The sequence below is a fragment of the Moschus berezovskii genome, chromosome 6 (genome assembly GCF_049115385.1).
Source record: "Moschus berezovskii isolate FMDL1 chromosome 6, NW_MosBer_1.0, whole genome shotgun sequence".
Taxonomy (NCBI): domain Eukaryota; kingdom Metazoa; phylum Chordata; class Mammalia; order Artiodactyla; family Moschidae; genus Moschus; species Moschus berezovskii.
Genome location: NC_142465.1, coordinates 81,152,582 through 81,158,976, shown reverse-complemented (window position 1 = coordinate 81,158,976; position 6,395 = coordinate 81,152,582).

The following is a 6,395-nucleotide window of genomic DNA, read 5'->3' as shown; positions in this document are numbered from 1 at the left end:
CTTTTTATTCATTACACAACTTACCTTTCTTTTTTAAAAAAAAAAAAAAAGACTGTTGCCCACCATCCAGTTCTACAAGAATCAAGTCCTTAGTAGCTGTAATCACTGACTTACAATATACTCTGAAAGGATTTCAGGGCAAAAATTAGGATGAGGCATTCTGTTCTGTGAGAAAACAGGCAAAACAGACCCTTATATAATCAGAAATATTTCAGGAGAAATTTTTAATGAATCTGAATTCTTATATTTTACCATACCACAGAATCATTAACTGATATCTGTTCCTCCAGACAAGCAGCAATCTTCTACTGAAATGTATGCTTAATTGCATGTATATATGCATATATATATATATATACCTCTCTCCTTACCTCTTTGGAATATTTCTTCAGAGCTATCTGAGAGGCTGTCTCTGGGCTATAGTCTTCAGAAATTTCTCAGATAAAACTGAAACTCAAAGCTCTAATGTGAGAGTGAGATATAATTATATTACAACTTTGACATTTATTCCAGTACCTCATAAAATTTAAAGCAAATGAGAAGTTATGAACTGCACAGTAAACGTAAATAATATTTAAATATGTGTCAAAATTGTGAATAAGTTCTGCTTGGATTTTCAAAGAAAAGCCAGTCTTATTTCTTTAAGACTATCTGCTACTGATGAAAATTGATTTCTAGGGAGAAAATATCTTAATCTAAATGAAGTACCTTAGGAAAAAAGAGTTTTGTCCCTATATTTTTTTGCATCACCCTTCAAAACCATTGTAAGGCATTTTAAGAGACACTGAACAGTTATATCTGTTTTTTCACATCAAGATAAGAATATATTAGCAGTGGCCACAGGACTGGAAAAGGTCAGTTTTCATTCCAATCCCAAAGAACAGCAATGCCAAAGAACATTCAAACTACCACACAGTTGCACTCATTTCACATTCTAGCGAAGAAATGCCCAAAATTCTCCAAGCCAGGCTTCAACAGTACTTGAACCAAGAACTTCCAGATGTTCAAGCTGGATTTAGAAAAAGTAGAGGAACCAGAGATCGAATTGCCAATATCTGTTGGATCATAGAAAAACCAAGAGAATTCTAGAGAAACATCTACTTCTGCTGCATTGACTACACCAAAGCCTTTGACTGTGTGGATCACAAAAAACTGTGGAGAATTCTTCAAGAGATGGGAATACCAGACCACCCCACCTGCCTCCTCAGAAATCTGTATGCAGGTCAAGAAGCAATAGTTAGAACAAGGCATGGAACAATAGACTATTTCCAAATTGAGAACGGAGCAAGTCAAGGCTGTATATTGTTACCCTGCTTATTTAGCTTATATGCAGAGTACATCATGTGAAATGCCAGGCTGGATGAAGAGCAAACTGGAATCAAGATTGCTGGGAGAAATATCAATAACCTCAGATACACAGATGACACCACCCTTATGGCAGAAAGTGAAGAGGAACTAAAAAGCCTCTTGATGAAAGTGAAAAGAGGAGAGTGAAAAAGCTGGCTTAAACTCAGCATTCAAAAAACAAAGATCATGGCATCTGGTCCCATCACTTCATGGCAAATAGATGGGGAACAATGGAAACAGTGACAGACTTTATTTTGGGGGGGCTCCAAAATCACTGCAGATGGTGACTTCAGCCACAAAATTAAAAGACACTTGCTTCTTTGAAGAAAAGTTATGACAAACCTAAACAGCATATCAAAAAGCAGAGACATTACTGACAAAGTCCATCTAGTCAAAGCTGTGGTTTCTCCAGTAGCCATGTATGGATGTGAGAATTGGACCAATAAAACAAGCTGAACACTGAAGAATTGATGCTTTTGAGCTATGGTGTTGGAGAAGACTCTTGAGAGTCCCTTGGACTGCAAGGAGATCCAACCGGTCCATCCTAAAGGAAGTCAATCTTGAATATTCATTGGAAGGACTGAAGCTGAAGCTGAAGCTCCAATATTTTGGCCACCTGATGTGAAAAGCTGACTCATTAGAAAAGCCCCTGATACTGGGAAAGATTGAAGGCAGGAGGAGAAGGGGACGACAGGGGGTGAAATGGTTGGATGGCATCACTGACTCAATGTATACGAGTTTGAGCAAGTTCTGAGAGATGGTGAAGGACAGGGAAGCCTGAGGTACTGTAGTCCATGGGTTCACAAAGAATCAGACATGACTGAGTGACTGAACAACAACAGAATTATAAAATAATATAAAATCTGTACCACTTGTGTACAGATATATGTCTCTCCTTGATTAAAAATTTTAGTAGTATCAACACATTTTCACTAAAACCTAGGTTTAAAGCCTTTTTTAAAAGAATATATCTTTATTCATTGTATTTATTTATGGCTGTGCTGGGTCTTCATTGCTGCTAGCATACCTTCTGCAGTGTGGCAAGCAGGATAGACTCTCTAGTTGAGGTGCATAGGCTTCTCAATGCTGTGGTTTCCCTTGTAGAGCATGAACTCTAGCACATGTGCTTCAGTAATTGCGCCACATGGGCTCAATAGCTATGGCTTGTGGGCTCTAGAGCACTAACTCAGTAGTTATGACACACAGCCCATGGGCTTAATTGTTGTGTGGAATCTTCCTGGACCAGGGATTGAACCCGGGTCCCATGCATTGGATTCTTCACAACTGAGACACCAGGGAAGCCCTATAGGCTCTTTTTTTCAGAGACCAAGAGCCCTACAGGCTGTTTTTGTGTGTGTGTGTGATTCCTCTAGAGTTTTAATACAAGTAGGTTACGTTTTCATGATGTAATTGTACATGTGATAACCATTTAATTGGCAGAGCATTTTTAAAGATCTTTCATTATGGAAAAATAAATGTGAACTAAAAGCTCTTAATACTAACCAACTTCTTCCCTTCCCCCACCTTTCTATTATTAACCTTATTAGGCATTCTTTATGGTAGTAATTGAGGTGCATGACTCAGATGTCGCTTGAAGAGAGAAACTGCTGCTGGGGGTGTACTTAGCTGACAATCTCCTGCTGTGAATTTTTTTCAGGATCATCTGAGCTTTAGATCCAAGGTCATGCTGTTCCTGGCAACTCCCAGGTGATGACTGAGCACAGTGGTATAATAAGGCTCACTGCACCTGCCAAGTGTCTTCTAACAAGTCTTTGTGGTAAGCCCTGCCCTGGGCTGATTGAGACCTACCTTCTCAGAGGCAAGGCTTTTCCTTCCAGTGTTCCTTCATTTCTCATCTCCTTTCATAAGTGTCAGAACTGTTTTGCAATCTGGAAATTTTACCGGCCAATTGCTGCTGGTTTAATCTTTTACCTCCCTCAGCCATTTCTCCTAATATATCTATATACATAACATATATATATATATATATGTGCTATACTGAGTCATTTCAATCATGTCTGACACTTTGTGACCCTATGGACTGTAGCCCATCAAGATGCTTGGTCCATGGGATATCTAGGCAAGAATACTGGAGTGGGTGGCATGCCCTCTTCCAGGGAATCTTTCTGACCCAGGATTGAACCCACATCTCTATGTCCCTTATGTTTCCTGCATTGTCAAGTGGGTTCTTTACCACTGCTGCTGCTGCTGCTAAGTCACTTCAGTCGTGTCCGACTCTGTGTGACCCCATAGACAGAAGCCCACCAGGGTCCCCAGTCCCTGGGGTTCTCCAGGCAAGAACACTGGAGTGGGTTGCCATTTCCTTCTCCAATGTGTGAAAGTGAAAGTAAAGTCGCTCAGTCATGTCCAACCCCTAGTGACCCCACGGACTGCAGTGCCACCATATATATCACAGTATAATGTGTATCAGTTCAGTTCAGTCGCTCAGTATAAATATACAAACGTATCAGAGTATATATGTATAAGTATATATAATAAATAGCAATATATAAAATATGTATCAGTGCAGTTGTAACTCTGCCTTGCTGATTGCATCCCAAATGATTCTATTGACACATTCATTAAGCATTTTCTGTAGCAAAGAGCTGTGCTTGGTATAAATAATATAATGTATAATTATATATTAGTATATAGCATGTTATAGGATTTGCATTTTGATACTTTATCACAGATTTTCAAAATAGATATTATTTATCTTGATTACTGCCTTTTTTGATATCCCTGTATATTCTGTACTCAAGGCAGGAAGTTAGAGGTTGAATTAATCACCAATAGCCAATGCTCTAATCAATTATATAATGAAGTCTCCATAAAAACTCAGAAGGACAAGGTTAGAAAGCTTTTGCTTGGTCAACATGTGGAAGTGCTTGGATAGTGGTCTCCATGAGAGGACATGGAAGCTTTGTGTTCCTTCCCAAGGGCACATTCATTTGGATGTTCATATCATATTTTCATAAGTAAACTGTTTCCTTTGTTCTGTGAGTTGTTCCAGCAAATGAATCCAACCTAAGGTGGAGGTTGTGGGAACCTCTAACTTACAGTATGGATTTGTGAAAGGCATCTGAAGTCAAGGGTGTGGTAGTCTTATAGGACTGACCCATTAAGCTGTGGGATCTGATGCTATCTCCTGGTAGATAGGTTAGAAAAAGGATAGCCCAGCTCATGTCAGAGAATTTCTTAGTGTGATGGGAAAAACACACATCATACTTCCTGCAAGCTTTATTGTTACTGCATTGTGCTCAGTACAAAATATAGCTCAAAAATGTTAAATTAAAAAAAAATGTCCAGATGGATAATTCAGCATCCTTTTTTTTCTGTTTTGAATTTTGCTTTTAGACTTTTGACTAGAAAGTTAAACTATGCCTCAGATATTTATTTACCTTTTGTGAACTCTAAATAAATGCATCATGAGTAGACATATTGATATCTAAAAGGTCTGAATTCCACAGAATCCATATATTTCAATGTAATGCTTTTATATATTTGCCCTAGAAATTTTATAAATAAATTTGTCAAACCCCCCCTAACATTATGAAGGCATACAACTCAAAAACCTGTCACATATCACAATTTCAAAACCCCCCCTAACATTATGAAGGCATACAACTCAAAAACCTGTCACATATCACAATTTCAAAGTAACTCTTCTAGAGATATGGAAGAAATATTGAACACCAAAATTTCAGGATGGAAGACAAGTTAATATAAGTACATGCTGCTAAATATAATGTTACTAAGCATCAGATGATTTTACTAGCTGACTTTTAACAACTTAAAAAAAAAGTTGAACTAACTCAATGCTTATAGAGTATAGATAAGATTTATGGAAAAGTTGAATCAAAACAGACAAGCAAGTAGAAATATTCAAATATCAAATGCAGAGTGTCAAGTAAAACTGGTAGCAGACTGAATACAGAAAGTATTTAGAATCATAGAATTTTTGTTACTGAAGCAGGCAAAACATTTAAAAAATAAAACCCAGCTTTTCTATGATTCTATCCCACCCTCCCCCCTTCCATCATCACCACAATCTACACTAAGGAAAAATATAATTTTTGCTATATAATTTACATGTCAAATAAAACAAAGATAAATATGGTTAAATAGAAAAATAGAAAGTAGAAAATTTAGTTGCTGACTCACTGTGTTATATTTTGCATAAAATTTGCTAGAAAAATATATTAAATGTCTGACTGTGTGGGCAGGAAAAAATGATTCTATATTCATAGAAAGACTTACAAATGATGTTTTCTGCTCATGAAATAAAAATGTATGTTCATTTAATCATATATGGTAAAAGAAGAAACAGTATTCTGAGAGGTGACCACTTTTTATCATTTAGTGTATACCCTTTCATTGTTTGTTTTCTACATGTCTAGTTTACACAGGTGAACTTATACTGTTTTAATTCTGCTTACTAATAAGTTAGAAGAGTACAGAGTTTATGGCAGGTGTAGTGTGGCAGTTTATGAGAATGGAGTGTAAGTCACATAGCATGTCTTAGAGGACAGATGTTTTAGGCTGAGGTCAGACCATGAAGAAACTTGAACATCACATAGTTGGCATAAATGTTATGAAATAGCCCTTAAATTGAGGGAACTTTGGTCTCTATTCTATTCTGCCTCCACTCTCTTCACACTGGCTTGGAGGCTTGTCCCTTGAGATACCAGTGCAATCCTTGTTTATGAAACCATGAAGAGAGTAACCTTGTGGTATTTCATGACTGGAAAGCCTATTGTCTCAAGACTCTGTAGCACGGCGTCCTCATACACCAGGCTGAAGATAATCAAAATAGTGTTCGAGTTCAGAATCATGATTTCTTACTCATCCTTGAAAATATGTCAACTTTGTAATTTAACTTGCATAAATACAGAGTGGGAAGGCATAGTGGGACTGTCCCTTCCTTACTTCAGACAACAGCCTGATAAAACCTGTTCAAATTTTCCTATGCTCTAGTAAGCTAGGGAAACGGACTCATGACATTACCAACAAAGATGGCACTTTGACAAACATAGACAAAGCTATGG